Source organism: Anas acuta, chromosome 4 (assembly GCF_963932015.1).
Source record: "Anas acuta chromosome 4, bAnaAcu1.1, whole genome shotgun sequence".
In the NCBI taxonomy this organism is placed as follows: Eukaryota; Metazoa; Chordata; class Aves; order Anseriformes; family Anatidae; genus Anas; species Anas acuta.
Window position 1 is genome coordinate 74,651,627 of NC_088982.1, and position 16,556 is coordinate 74,668,182.

General features: G+C 38.4%; 1 long non-coding RNA gene across 1 annotated transcript in view; it reads left to right on the top strand.

Annotated features, from left to right (window-relative positions):
- The first annotated feature begins 478 nt into the window (after positions 1 to 478).
- The window catches only part of LOC137856555 (uncharacterized), a 245,401-nt gene continuing 229,323 nt past the window's right edge, over positions 479 to 16,556 (top strand). Inside the window, exons 1-2 of the long non-coding RNA XR_011096582.1 lie at positions 479 to 1,178; positions 1,747 to 6,005. This is a non-coding gene — a long non-coding RNA (uncharacterized lncRNA). The remainder of the gene's footprint in view (positions 1,179 to 1,746; positions 6,006 to 16,556) is intronic.

A 16,556-nucleotide genomic window follows, 5' to 3' on the forward strand; every position in this document is an offset into this window, starting at 1 on the left:
TTAAAATTAATTACATTACTTAATTTAGAAAAAAGGTACAAATTCTATTTTAGAACTTCAAAGCATATTGAGTAAACAATGAAGTTCTTCTGGTTTTGATATTTTTAGCCTGGAACATTTCTGTTTAGGAATTATTTTTATTTAGGTAAATCATTTCTGTTTAGGAATTATTTTTATTTAGGTAAATGTTCTTATAAAAAGAGAATATTTATAACACAAAATGAATCTCTAAATATATATACATGAATGTGCGTGTGTTTTTTTTTGTTTTGTTTTGTTTTGTTTTTTTTAATCACCAAATTACTGATATACTGAAAACCTCAGTGACTCAGGAAGACGAGAGACTGAATAATGTGCAGGATTCAAGCAGCAGCAGTATTTGTGTATAAGAATGACTCCTCGACAAGGTGATTGATTCTGATTCTATCTGTCCAGGGAGAACTCTTAGCAAAAAAAAAAAAAACAAAAACAAAAACAACAACAAAAAAAAAAAAAAAAAAAAAAAAAAGAGCATTACATGAGGTATAATTGTATAATTACTGGTTAGAACAAAACAAAAAAACACCTTAGTTACTACCAGAACTGTCTTCCTATTTGGACAGATTTAAGAGCAGTCTATTAGACAGAAATGATGGGAAGACAGGCTTTGTTACTGGGGGTTTAGAGGAAAGGCCAGCAAGAGACTTCATGCTTTGTACGTGCAGGGGCAAGGTGATACATGACAGTCAGTTTCCTCCTTTCCTCTACCCTGTTTTTTTCAGGGTCCCATATGTAAGTTGCCTGTGGAGCAGCACTGTTAACCCTCTCTGCACAAAACAGCATAAATCTGCTAGGGCGAAGTCGAAAATTAAGTGGTATGATTCTGTGAACTCCTGGTTTTGCTGCATTTAAAGCAGGTACTGTGTTGAAAGCTGGTAGCAACTACTGAGCAATGTGAGGTGTATGTGCTTTAGCAAGACACTGTTTATTTTATAAATACCTTAAATAAAATTTAGAGGGAAATCTGTTGTGACTTTTTTTCCTACCCTTTCCAAACAGCATGTAAAAGACTGTCATGGTTACCTCCCATGGACCTTTTCCATCTAGCTGTGGCTGAGGATGGTGGGGAGCATGGTGTCCATGGTGTCACCTTTCCTATCACAGGAAGAAGGACCAGGACATAAACTAACAGCTGCCAGGTATTGATGTAGAGTCTAAGGACATGTTGAATTCACTTTAGAGTACAGGTATTGCTGTGCTTAAGAACTTACATATATTCCTGCTTAATTTTCAGGGGTTTTGTTGTTGTTTTGTTTTGTTTTTCCTGGTTTGTTTTCTGTGACATATAGGTGTTGTAGTTTGAGACTGCCTGGTTAACTACAGTGAGTATTCAGATGTGAAAAACAAATAGAAAAGCACTTTAAAATACAAACAAAATATTTAGGAAAGAAAACAAAAGGTGTTTTTTTTTTTTTTTTTAGGTTTATTTTTTGTAAGGTATTTCTTTCAGGTAGTGTCACAAAAATAAGAAGAATGGTCACTGAAAGAAAGTGGCACATGCAAGGCTATTATTTACTTATCAAAGCTCTGCACTCAGATTTCACATGATGTTTTGAAAATCCACCCCCTACTGCCTCGTTTGAAATTATCAAGTGCACTGAAGAGGAAGAAATGGATTTATTGTCAGTGACTGCTCAGAAACTAGGTACTTCAGCAAATTCAGAGTTTCCCAGAGAAGTTTAAAATCATTCTGTCCATCTTCCACAGGGAAGGGATATGACCTAGACCTTACATTAAAAGCTCTTCAAAAGGCAACAGCATCAAGCAAATATTGTGATGCAGCTGAATGTCATTGGGAAACAAGGTACTGTATATCAGCCCTATGTAATGAATGCAAATTGTATTTTTAGAATCCAAATGGGAAAGCATAAAAGGCTACAAAAGCTTTAATTTATGATTTGTTCATTTAAAGCTTCAGGCCATTAAGTACCCATTAAGTTACTCTTTTATATGCCACTAAGTGCATCTCTATTGTCAGAATAAAAAGATTGTTTTAATTCACCCTATATCAGATAAAACATTTTAATTGAGGGCATTTGAGATAACAAATTGACTGGAATTGCAAAGTAAATTAATGCTGAGTTCTGACAGCAGGACATCTTTGTGAATTTGCTTTTAGTGTTTGTGTGTGCAATAACAGTTACATTATATGTGTGTTTATTTCTGTTGAGATTTCATTTACAAAGATTCTACCCCAAATAAAATTTTGATTTTCATTCCTCTGGTAGGGTTCCCTAGATTCATGTCTTTTCTACTCTTACCATGGAGCTCAGATTATCTCTTAAACATTTTGTAACGTTCTCTGACCTCCCTGCTAAGAGCCTCCATTATTTAAGATGTGTTCTGAAAATGGGGAGTAGAAACAAGTGGATTAGAAGAAACTGCGTATTTTCCTTCCCAAGGATATTTCAGGGTTTGCTTTCATTTGAGAGAATGTGGAGTTTTAAAGCCTGCCTGCAGAATATGGAGATTTCAAAGAACGTTCATTTAGAGATGTTGACATATTTTGTGTTGGCATTTTTGATTGAAATCAAGCATTGCATTCCTGGAACCGAAGTGGTTCATTTTCTTTTGTTCGTGAGCTGATCAGCATGCAGACATATTGTATTGCCATTGTTGCCTGGCCTCCAATTTTCTCTGTGGTGCTGAGAAATACTCCTCCCAGGATGAAGTGACTGAAATACCTACATATATATACCTAGATCATGACCTACATGACTAAATCATCTGCTGTAATTTGAAACTCTTGCTCGCTTGTGCAGAAATGTCCAAATTCCCAGCAGGCAATATTCTAAGAAAATGCAGTTGAATTTCATTGATTTTTAAGCAAAAGACACTGTCCTGTTTAATAAAATAAATTGTTGCAATTTGGATTTAAAACAACAACAACAAAACAGATGCAAGACCCCATTTTCTGAAGAAAAAAACCTGACATTTGGAAAATATTTCCAAACATATTTTTTACATGAAATTATTTCCTTCAAGTTCTGAAATTGCATCTGATGTCAATTTATGCACCAGGAAAGGTCACCCTCTGTCTCTCAGGACTGCTGGATTGCTTCTGTAATGACTATTTCTCATTTATGGGAAGGTTCACAACTGGGGGAGGGAGTAACTGAAAAGCAGAAGGGCTAAAAAGAAGCTTCTTAAAGTGATCTGTGGCCTGGAAAGACAAGTAAAGGGCAATCCTGCAGTTCCTTGCTCAGACGTGCTAGCCAATTAAGCAATTATATTATCTTGGGCTTCTCTGAGTAGCTTTTTCTGCCAGCCCATCTGGTCTTCTCCTTAAGTTCTATGAGATTTCTATTTGCAGCTCTTCTGTCTTCCTGTGTGTTGCTTCTCCATCACTGTTTTCTACCTTCTGGCTCTGTCTTTCCACTAGCTTCTTCTCTATTATCGATCACATAAGAGCAACTCGTTACTAAGAATTGCTAGACAAAAGGCCTTACACTTTTATGCCTATTTTCTGTGATTATTCAGTATGCAGCAGAAATAAGCTTTTAAAATACATCAGTTTTAAATGTGTTTTTAGTGACCTTTCTGCTTATCCATAGGTGAATAATTTTTCTAACAATTTTCAAATTCAATACCTTAAAATGTTTTTCAACCTAAAGTGTGAAGCAAATGTACATTCTTCCTGTGAATTTGAAGTAGAATTATTGTTCATAGTGTGAAAAGGTATTTTCAAGAAAATGTTTGCCAGTTCCATTAAGTTATTGTATATTTTTTCAAGGATTCCAGTAATCTGTATTTGTCAGTTATATAGATAAGAAAATGACTTGGAAAGTGAAGGCATTTATCTATTCACAAAATAAATAAATAAGTAAATACGTAGTGCAGTACTTCAATTTGCCTCATTTTTTTAATTTTTTTTATTTTTTAACTTGGAAATTTAGTTCAGATTCAATTAATGAAGCTAAAAAATCTGGTAAACAGAGAGGGAAATATTGGGTGACAAACACTAGAATGGGTTGCCCAGAGAAGTTGTGAAGTATGTTTCTCTGGAGATACTCAAAACCCACCCAGATGTCATCTTGCACAATGTTCTGTAGGTGATCCTGCTCAGCAGAAGAGTTGGAATAGACAATATTTCGAGGTCTCTTCCAACCTCGGCCATTCTGTGATTCTGTGAAATATTGTTGTGGAAATGTTAAATTGCAGTTTAATTGGATTTTTAATTTCTATTAAGTTAAAGGGATTTATTAATAGGATTCATTTAACTTTTTGTTTTGTTTTGTTAAATTAACCAAAGATAGAATGTGTCACAGGAAAAACTGAAGTGTTTAAAGATAGAGGAAGGGCTACCTTAAGAAGACATGAATGTGTTTTGTAACAGTGTCTCTCCATCACTTTGCCAGATTGTCCTCTATTATAACAGATCCTAACATTCAGGAACAGCAAGATGGATTTATGCACATTTTCTATGTATCTCAGAAAACACTTTGCTCTTTTTTTTTTTTTCTTTACCAGATCTTTTGTTTCCGCACATAGAAAATCATTCTCATTTAATGCATCGGGAAACTCTCTCTTAAGACTCACTGCCTTTCACTTTGGGTTATCCTCTCAGCCAAATCCTGCGAGATTATAATTGATTTTAAAAGTCAGCAGCAAAAGTATTTGATCTTTGGGTGACAAACAGTCAAAGAGGAGCCCTCAGGATCAGTGTTAAACGTCAATGAAATTAGATTCATGCTAGGATAGGCAAGTTACAAAAATTTAAAACCAGCTGTAACTGTGATAGTAATAAATGGAAACTCAGCAAAATGAAGCTATTAGTCAACAATGTGCAATCTCATAAACGTGAACAAATGATTATGGAGCAGCTCAGGCCTGAATTAAAACCAAACAAGCTGAAACAAGCAATATCACTGAGATGGGTAAAATACATTTATTCAAGACGATGTAACAATACACAATAGAATAAAAACTGAACCTTCAGCTGATATGCTTGTCACAATCAGGTACAGTTTAATATATAGATGTTCTCATCACCATTGTTCTCTGCCCATTGAAGCATTTATATGTCTGTACTTCCCTTTATTCCACAGGTCTTTTCCCAAAATGTTCATAAAAACTGTTGATGGTTTCAGCTTCATTTGTCAAAGTGGTCACTCAGGGCAGGCGAAGCTGGTTTTCTTGATACCAACACCAGCTTAGCTCACATCCCTTATCACCCACAAGCCTCTGGGAAGGTTGAGAGGTACAATGGACTGTTAAAAACTATGCTGCAAGCATTGGGTGCTGGGACGTGGAAACATTGGGATATAAATCTACCAGAGGCCACTTGGCTGGTTAACAACAGGGGGTCTGACAGCCGTCCTGATCCTGCTGAAACAAAATCCCTACACACTGTGGAAGAAGCTAAAGTCCCTGTAGTGCATGTGGGAAAGTGGATGGGGAAGGTGGTGTGGGTTGCCCCTGCCATGGGAAAAGGCAAAACCACTTGTGGGATTGTCTTTGCCCAAGGACCAGGGTATGCCTGGTGGGTAATGCAGAAAGATGGGGATATCAAGTGTGTGCCTCAAGGATATTTAACACTGGGAGAAAATTAATCTGTCATCCAAGTTATGTGTTGTAGGAGGACACTGCAGAACCAACGACAGGTCAGCTTCGCAAGGAACAGGGCAAGTGCAACAGTGGTGTGAGCTAAGCTGGTGCTGGTGGTATTTTGGGAGGAACAGCCTTGCAGGCGCCAAGGTCAGTGAAGAAGGAGGGTGAGAGGTGCTCCAGGCGCCGGAGCAGAAGTCCCCTGCGGCCTGTGGTGAGGACCATGGTGAAGCAGGATGTCCCCCTGCAGCCCATGGAGTACCACGGTGGAGCAGGATTCCACGCTGCAGCCTGTGGAGGACACCACGGTGGAGCAGGTGGCCCTGCACCGACGGAGGCTGCCGCCTGTGGAAGACCCCTGCCAGAGCAAATTCTGGGCCGGACCTGTAGCCCGTGGAGAGGAGACCATGCAGGAGCAGGTGACCTGGCAGAAGCTGCTGCCCATGGGGGAGCCAGGTTGGAGCAGTTTGCTCCTGAGGGATGGACCCCGTGGTACGGACCCATATCTGGAGCAGTTCTGGAAGAGCTGCTGCCTGTGGGAAGCCACGCAGGATCAGTTCATCAAGCACTGTATCCTGTGGGTGGGATCCCACAGCACAGGGGACGAGAGTGACCGAGAAGGAGCGGCAGAGAAGAAGTGCTGTAGACTGACCATAACCCCCATTCCCCCATTTCCCCTGCGCCGCTCGGGGGGAGGAGGTGGAAGAGGGTGGAGGGGGGGAAAGGTGCTTTTGGTTTCTTTCCTTTGTTTCTCACTTCTCTAGCTTGTTAGTAATAAGCAATAAATCTTACTATCTCCCTATGCAGAGTCTGTTTTGCCCGTTACAATAATTACTGCGTGATCTTCTTGTCTTTATCTGAACCTTTGAGCCCTTTTCACATATTTTCTCCCCGTTCCTCTTTGAGGAGGGGGAGTGAGAGAGTGGCTGTGGTGGTGCTCGGCTGCCCACTTGGGCGGAACCACGACAATGTTCAAGATAATTTGGATGTCATCACTCAAAACTTGCAAAGGCACCTGCATTCACCTCAAGCACTGTGTGCAGTTTTGGGTGCCACAATATAAGAAGGATATAAAATTATTAGTGCGTGTCCAAAGCAGGGCAACAAAGATGGTAAAGGACCTAGAGGGCAAGATGTATGATGAATGACTGAGGTCCCTTGGTTTGTTCAGACTAGGGAAGAGGAGACTGAGGTGAGGCCTCATGGCAGCCTGCAGCTCCCTCACGAGGGGAGCAGAGGAGCAGGCCCTTCTCTGCTGACAGGAACAGGACCTGAGGGAACTGCATGGATATGAGTCATTGGAAGTTCAGGCTGGGTATTAGGAAAAGGTTCTTCACCAGGAGTATGGTTGGGCTCCCCACAGAATTGGTCATGGCTCTAAACCTACTGGAGTTCAATAAGCTTTTGGACAATGCTCTCAGACATATGGCTTAGTTTTTAGGTAGTCCTGTATAGAGTCAGGAGTTGGACTTGATCTTTGTGGATGCCTTCCAACTTGGGATATTCTGTTTTGTTCTGACACATGTACTGCTAGTACTGGGGTGTTGGATGCTAAACCCAGTGATGTAACTCCCATTAGAGCTACCAGTAATAGCATGTTAAATGTAGCCAAGTTGTTAAAAATCTTGTATCATAAAAATGTGAGACTGACCAAAGAAGTTATGGGCAATTTTTGCTGCTGTTTACAAGTAACAATGGTGGGGTTATTTACTACTGTGCTATCACAAGCTACTAAATTCAATGCCATTTACCATTACCCAAACCCTTTTTTTTTTTTTTTTTTTTTTTTTTTTTTTACTTTTCCTCTTTTCCTTGTGGTGTTTTGAGGTGTTTTGAAAGAATCCATGTAGAAAAATGTAGAGAGCTTTAGCTAAGGGACTCAGCAATATCTCAGCAATATTCTCATGAAAATATGTAACTATCAAGAGCACCTAAAACAATATTGGTATGCAAAATATCAAGGCAACCTTAGCAAAAATCAAGTTTGAATTAAGTTGACCTTGCATGAAAGAGTACAAAGTAGCCTGAGGCACCCTGTTCTAAGTTGAAAACATTTGCAAAAACAAAGCCTGTATTACATCTTCTTTATAATCTATCACCCTCTGAAAATATTTTTTCTTTAGATTATTCTGTGTTGCCTATGATTTTAAGTAGAAATGTTGATTACTGAGTTTTGTTTCTCACCCATGATGTATGCAATTTGAATGGATCAGAATTCATCTGATTCTCATTTTTTTTCTGGAAGCAGGAAACAGCATGCCAGATCTTGCATATACTTCTGTGAGTGAAATCAGTAACTCCAAGAACAAATACCAGTATAAAACTCAGTCCAGTGTGTTTAAACAAAAAGAGAAATAAGAGTAGCTGTGCAGCATAGAAATACAAAATCAAGTGTGGATTTAATTTTCATTGCAGGCCCAAATATTTAATCATCACAGATGAAAAGTAGTGCACAATTTAATTTACTCATGTAGAAAATACATGGCACATATTCATGCATGTCTGGGAAGTACTTGATGTCCACTCTGGATTTTGAAGGGCTCTGTCTTCATATGAAGCAGCACCAATCCATTTGCAAGTCCTTCATTATTAGTTATTCTTCCAGACTGAGAAAACAGAGAATTACCATTTAGCAGTCAATAGTCATGAGTGCCTGTGGCTGTAGCTTATGTTATTAAAGTAAATGAGAAGCATTCTTTGCCATTTAGAACAAGGTGACTTTTAATCTTTTATTAGTGCTCCAAAATCTAGGCCTTCTCCAGCCTCCATTAAAACCAGTGGAAGACTTGTTATTGATTTAGAGAAATCAATAGCTTGAAAGTCTCTCTTTCCTTCCAGTTTCAACCCCTCTGGTGACTTTCCTGTCTGTGTCTCCAGGTGATATAGGAAGATATGCAGTTAACTTAGATGCAAACAAGCCAAAATAAACCAAACAAATTCCACTTTTTTATCTTTAATTTTTCAAGTTTGTAAGGCTTTATAGCAGGCACCTAGGTGACTTTGTGCCAGCTGGTGCCTTTGTAGCACTCTGACTTGGCTGCGTTTTCAGCCCTGTTTTCAAGGCCTTTCTGTTGTTTTTCCCTTGGTTGTACTAAAGTATGCTTGTTGGCTTGACAAATATTTGTTTCTGCTTCTGTGTAAATAAGCATCTAAAATAATTTTTTTCAGGGTTTGTATTCAGCTGACTGTTATGCTACTGTTTACCAGAGTTCAAAACCTGGGCAAATAGCAATTTGTTTGGGCTGAATAAGTAATACCTTATTTTAGAGGGCACAAATAGCCATGTAATTATTTTGAATTAAGAAATTACCATATCATTTCAGGTTCATTACATGGGTATTTATTCTCAGGAGATTATGTGCAAACTGTTACAATAATAATTATTGTAACTGTTATTTTTAAAGGGAAATAAGTATAATAGTAAAGAAAGGAAGGACACGTTCTTGGTGAGCTTCAAGGCCTTGAAATGACAATTCCACCACAGATATTGTATGGAGCTACATTTTCATGTTGAAGACTAAAAGACTTGTTATTCTTGTATAGTGTTGAAGTGAAGAAGCAACTAGTAATGCACTGTTTATTTGTAACTTTTCGCATGGTATGGTAAAGAATGGATGTTGAACTGCACAATCCTAATTAGGAAGGGCAGAATCCCTTTCAATGGGTAAAGAGGTTGTTTAAATGTGTTTAGTCTATAATATTTAAATGATACAATTTCTATAATTTTAAAAAACAGTACAGTTCTGATTGTCTCTCTCTCTCCCTTCCTCCCCCCCCCCCCCAGTTTATCAGGAAATCATCTGTCCTGAAATCTATAGCAATCCTGGAAGCTCACCACTGTACCTGGTCTCTTGCAACAGGACTACCCTGAATCCACACAAGAAAGTCTGGGCTCTTTGGAAGCTGTAACTCAGGCAGAGAGTGAGGATAATGAGCTCAAAGCTGGTTTAGCAGTATAATCTCCATTCTAGCCTTTTGATTGTAGAGCAATTAACTGTTTTGTGGGCTAATTGCCTTCCATTTTCTCAGTGTTCATCATATTTCTGTGTTAAACCACACCATTATGGTGTGGTTTATTTCTACCTGGTATATTTCCACCTTTCTAATTCCCTTCTCTTTGAGTAGCCCCCCAACCTCACATTCAGCCTGTGCCTGTGTTGTTTCTTCCAAGAGACTGATCACAAACAGAGGATCCACAACTTTTGAAGGATCTGATCCAGTGGATACATCAAGTCTTCAAGAATCTTTGCATCAGGCCTCTGTTAAATAGCAGCTTGTGTTGCAGAATCTACAGCTGTCCACAACTCCCCCTGTTCTGCTTCCTCAAACAAAGAGTAAGATTGCTATTGGTTTCCTTTCATGATAATAAATGTCTATTTAATCTCTCTAATCTTCTTAACACCAGCTGAAATGTCTAGCAGACAGAAATGTGAGAAATATTTGCTGTGAGGTAGAAATTCACCTAGTCATTAAATAATTGCTTCTAAACTGTTATTCATTCATGGCATGATTCTAATTACATTATACTTAAGGGATCATAATGAAACAGACTTCCAAATTTACCCTGGAGTATTTTTTTCTGCAGTATTGGATTGGAAAGCTGTAATTTGAATAAATGAAATGAGTAACTGAAGACAGACTCTCCCTCTCTCCAACATGTTTCATTAAAAAAGAAAAAAAAAAAAAAGAAAAAAGAAAACTGTGTCATTTAAGTAATTAGCAAGATGTTGACAAAATGCAGGAAGTGTGCAGCAGATATTTTGTATACTCAGCTGAAAACAAATTAATAAAGCAGATTTCTGTACAGATAAGCCAAGCTTGTTTTCTGAAGGGCAAAAATCTTGTTTGTGCATGATCGACTGAAGAGGAGAGAGGCAGTGAGAAAAGAAATTTTCATGAAAACCTGGAAATGGCCTTGTTATTCATTTGAGAAAGGGAGAGCGATAATATTCAAAAAGCCCTTAGGTGTATTATATAGATGTCAGACCTTGCTTCTTAGAAAAGAGGATTTAATGAGTGCTATTGCTGTTCAGCACAAGAGAGAGAAAAATAAATGTTGAAGGATTTGCTGTGATAGGCAATAGCATGAAATTACTAGATTCCACCTCAGACCCTTCCCTGCTTTCCCCTTCACTCCCATGAGCTTGTTTTGACTGAACTGCACTTCTTGACTGTTGTGGCAGTTTCATGAAGTTCGTGGTTTTTTCTTTATCATGTAGTCCAGGCTTTGCTAAAAGTCACAACTCACTTCTTTTTCTGATTCAGTGCATTTATGTCTTTGGTCTTGTTCATTTATTAAACTGGTTTGATTTCAGTTAATTAATTGAGGTCAGTGCATTCCTCCCACAGATGGTTGGAAACACAGGCTGTTTTCCAAAGGCTTTGGGAATTAACGTGTCCGGTGAGATGGGGCTGTTATTAAAGAGCCGAACATAGGCCAACACACCTGAATATGAACTAATGAGAACAGTGCAAACATGCATATCAGACATGTTTATTAGATAGGTCATTTAGCAACAGACTTCCCTTATGTATGTTGTCCTTCATGTTGGAAGATTAAAAGCAGCTCATGACTTTACCTAACCCTCAAATTACTACTGATATTATCTTACCTCCCCAAATCATGGTTTCACTGCTGGGAAAGAGAATCATTCTTTCAGTGTCCTCTTCTCACCCCTGATATTTTACAGTACTCTTAGAAAAGATACAATGAAGATCTGCTCCTCCAGCGACCCTTCGCAATGTATCAATAGATGGCAGTAGCTGAATTCTCATCTCAAAAAAAAAAAAAACGTACCTGGAAAATTTTCTTAATTGGCTTTTTCTATAACAAAAGATGAATGTACTCTTTATGGGTTAAAAATAAGGCAAGTTCTTTCATAAATCAGGGTCAAAGTGCAATTTCCCTTGTTTCTTTCATTCTCAGAAATATAGGTATCAAGTTGCTTAAAACAGCACCAATGTTGCTGGAAGACATAAAATAAAAGAATCTACAGGTTCAACAGGGGATCGGAAACAAAGATCAGTTCAATTCTATGAATATTTCACTGGAACCTATTTGGAGACTTGTTACTCATGGAATGGTTATGATTATTCACTCTAGAAACAGATTACCAATACCTGCACCATAATTCTGAGTCAGGAAGTCCTTCATTCCAAGATAATTTACTTCTTTTGGAATTTCCCCAAATATTTTCCTAATATCAATCGATATATTATATTGCGCCCTGGTAAATACAACTTTATAACAAAGTAGCATACTGTTTTTGAAAATGGCTGTTTTAATAACTCTAGTTAATATGGAAGCAAGATCCCAAATTACTCTGTAATCTCAATTGTTTCAATGGAGTATGTCTAAAGAGCTTGCCCATTTAACTAGTAACTCCAAAATTTGGGGAGATTTCCAAGAGACTCATGTATTTAGTCTGTTTTTCAAAAATGCATGCACGGATCAGGTAACTTACTCTTATCTAGATGAATCTGAATTAAGAAACAATGCTCTACATATTACTAAGCATTCTGTTAGGTGCTATCATATTTTTAAAGGGCACAAAAGTACTTGAAGATATGTCTTTTGTTATAAAGCAGGACTCTGCAGTATTCATTTACTCTAGAAAGCATATTTGTAGCTAGAAATTACCTCAAGAGGTCATTTAACCATTTCTCATTCACTGAAGCAGAGTCAATAATATTTAGATGAAGGTATCCTATATATTCATATATTTAATAATATATATAATTTAATAATATATATAATGTTTAATACACCCTGACAAATTGAGAAAATTCTGCAATGATGCTGTGTGGTCAGTGGAAAAAAATCTATTCACCAAACAGTAGTGAAGCCTTGATCTTCTTCATTGCAAGTTTATTTTTCTCCTCCCGTACTTATATTTCTGTAGTACAGAATTTACAATTCTTCATGGTATTGCTGGAGAAATTTTGATAAAATCATTTTTGTTTAATCCAATGGTTTCTGCATATTTATTATACATTTTTAAGTGAAAATTCATCTTGAAACATCATGTAGGTTTTTAGATCTCTTAGATTTTTCTCATCAAAAGCAAAATGTTACTGAAATCAGCACAATCCAGTAAATCCAGCATATGGCTGTTGATGTATCAAAATTTCTTAAAGGCAAAGAATATAGAGCGCTGGCAGAAAATTTCTGAATGCTGTATATTCTGAATTCTTGGGTCTATGGACATATACTGTGCTCTTTTACAAGCTAACCTTTTGAATCTTAACCGTGATTTAATTATTATTATTATTTGTATAATGCAGTTTTCTTTTTTCTCCCTTTCTGCTAGTGTTTAAGTAGTGTTACAGTAAGAAACATTCTGACAGATATATTTTTGTGACATACATTTCTGTTAGCAGTTGGGGAAATGCATTGCCTGGTAATTGGCAAATCTGTATTTTCAGATTGCTAGGTCAGGTCAGAGGACTGTAAAATGCTGGAAGTTTATACTCAGTATTATCTAAGCTCTGAGAGCCTTTTATTAGCAAAGCTGTGCTGCACACTCCAAAACAGAAGATTTTTCCTGATTTGTTAGGTAAGCTCTTCTGGATAGCAACTGGCACTTTATTCTCAGAATCACAGAATCACAGAATTTCTAGGTTGGAAGAGACCTCAAGATCATCGAGTCCAACCTCTGACCTAACACTAACAGTCCTCCACTAAACCATATCCCTAAGCTCTACATCTAAACGTCTTTTAAACACTTCCAGGGACGGTGACTCCACCACCTCCCTGGGCAGCCCGTTCCAATGCCTAACAACCCTTTCAGTAAAGAAGTTCTTCCTAAGATCCAACCTAAAACTCCCCTGGCACAACTTTAGCCCACTCCCCCTCGTCTTGTCACCAGGCACGTGGGAGAACAGACCAACCCCCACCTCGCTACAGCCTCCTTTAAGGTATCTGTAGAGAGCAATAAGGTCGCCCCTGAGCCTCCTCTTCTCCAGGCTGAACAAGCCCAGCTCCATCAGCCGCTCCTCATAGGACTTGTTCTCCAGGCCCCTCACCAGCTTCGTCGCCCTTCTCTGGACTCGCTCGAGCACCTCAATGTCCTTCTTGTAGCGAGGGGCCCAAAACTGAGCACAGTACTCGAGGTGCGGCCTCACCAGAGCCAAGTACAGGGGGACGATCACCTCCCTAGCCCTGCTGGTCACACTGTTTCTGATACAAGCCAGGATGCTGTTGGCCTTCTTGGCCACCTGAGCACACTGCTGGCTCATATTCAGCCGACTGTCCACCATCACTCCCAGGTCCTTCTCTGCCAGGCAGCTCTCCAACCACTCATCTCCCAGCCTGTAGCTCTGCTTGGGGTTATTGTGCCCCAGGTGCAGGACCCGGCACTTGGCCTTGTTAAACTTCATACAGTTGACCTCAGCCCATCAGTGCAGCCTATCCAGATCCTCCTGCAGAGCCTTCCTACCCTCAAGCAGATCGACATATGCACCTAACTTGGTGTCATCTGCAAACTTACTGAGGGTGCACTCAATGCCCTCGTCCAGATCATTGATGAAGATATTAAAGAGGACTGGCCCCAGCACCAAGCCCTGGGGAACGCCACTAGTGACTGGCCTCCAACTGGACTTGACTCCATTTACCATGACTCTTTGGGCCCGGCTATCCAGCCAGTTTCTAACCCAACAAAGCGTGCGCCAGTCCAAGCCAAGAGCAGCCAGTTTCTTGAGGAGAATGCTGTGGGAGATGGTGTCAAAAGCCTTGCTGAAGTCAAGGTAGACCACATCCACAGCCTTTCCCTCATCCACCCAGCGCGTCACTTTGTCATAGAAGGAGATCAGGTTTGTCAAGCAGGATCTGCCTTTCATAAACCCGTGCTGACTGGGCCTGATCGCCTGCTGGCCCTGCAAGTGCCGCGTGATGACTCTCAAAAAAAAATAAATATATATTTTTAATTGGCATGCTTGTTGCTGTATCATTTGTTAATGTGCTTTTGTTACTATTGCAGGCTTTGAAAAGTATGAGGCACCACCAGACCCAATTGTGTTACAGCTTGCACACACCTGGAACTAAAAGGTAACTCCCACGTTTCCCTGTTTAATGCAACTATATGGAAAGAGGGCAAAAATGGATACAGATAAGAATAAAAGGAAACAGGGTCTGTTGATCAGTATGATTAGTGGTTATCCCAAGAAAACAATATCTTTGAAATGTTATTAAAATTCAAGATACTTTGTCTAGGTTTACTGATAGTATCTTTAAGAAGCAGTACAAACAGTATTTGTCTTAGCCAAGCAGTGGAAAGTTAGGACTGTATGATCTTGTCCACCCCAGTTTCCAGGTAAGCTACAATGCACCTGTATTGCATACATATCTACTAATTTAATGATTTTTACAGTTTTCATTCTGATCTTTTTCTTTTACAAGCTAAAACCACTAAAATAGATGTCTACATGCTTCTGCATGCCATTTAAATGGATGCTATTTTAATCCAAAAGTGAGTGTTACTTGCATATCTCCAAGATCATACAGTGCAGTCACTTTACATTAGATGCAATTTTTATGATGAAAAAGAACCTTAATCAAATGGGTGAAGAATGCTATCCATTGCCTCCCCCAAATCATAATCCACTATTTGAGTCAAAAATCTGGCAGGCACACAGCAGTTCATTTTCCTAAAATGAACGTTATAGGCAGCTGTGTAACAGTAATGTTGCTCAAAGAAAATGCAGCCATTGTTTAATGGGGCAAATAATACTCATATTACTATCAGCATACACTTCTAAATCCCTTTGGCTGTTTCCAGGTTTTTCCTGTACTTTTACCCCAGAACTAGCCACAGTTTGTATTCCCAGATCTAAAAACATTCAAGTAATGAAAGAGGCTTTAAGTGGCACATGTGTCTTTCTCAATGCTTTGAAAGTCCAGACTCATTTACGATCTTTCTTGAAATCACATTCAAAATGTACTGAAGTGTAAGGGCAGAAATGAAGAGATTTGGCTTAATAAGATTCATCTTTATCTTCTTATAAATTCTTTCTAAAGCAACACCCATCTGTAAGCTGTAACCAGAACATCATTTCAAATTTTCAAAGCAACACAGAGTGACTCTGAAAGTTTGTACTCAAAGATCTGTTGTGGAGAATTAAGCCTGATTTTTTTCCCATGGGCACTTTGTATGAATAAGAAAATCTCTTCTAACTTAATGTAGAGAGAGAGCAAGAATTACCAAGCTGCTAGAGAAGATGGATTTCCAAGGATTAAAAACAAACAAACAAACTTCATAAGAGCTGAGCTTTAAAGAAAATTGTCTGATCTGTTTTTTTCAGAGATCACTGTTTTTTTTCAGTAATGGGGTTACAGGTACCTTTTACTATGGCAAGAACTTCTTTGCTCAACTTCAGTTGAGCAATTTCTCCAAAATATGTATTACATCGGCAAATAATTTTAGACCAGAATATTGCCAGTGAAAAACTGATTGCCTTTTCATCAGATAGATAATTCAAATTGTACAGATTGAGTCTATGGGGTATAATATTACATGAAAACCTATGTTTAAAAGTAAAAACTATCATTTCATTCAAAATGCTTGCTATATCACATCATCAAGATTAAAAAGGATTGCTTGCTTAAAGTGTAAATGCAAGTGTATGTAACTCAGGGATCAAGGTGATGTTGGTATAGACACAGCCACAATACTTTTGTACCTTTTAAAAGTACTTTTTAAAGTTTTCATATAAAGAAAATAAGAAGAAATACCCACCTGCTCCTACACATTTTCACTGGTCATTATACCCATATAAAATCAGAAGAATAAAGGAGGGTAAATTCATAATACCCTGAGTTATCTTTATTTCAGTAACATCTATTTCAACTCATGCTGTTCTTTTATGTTTGGAATTACAGATGGTGGATGTACTATGGAGCTTCTGAATGCATCTTGTAGGTTTAAGCACCAGACTGTAGGAATCTCAGCTGCTAGCTAATGACCAAATTTTGA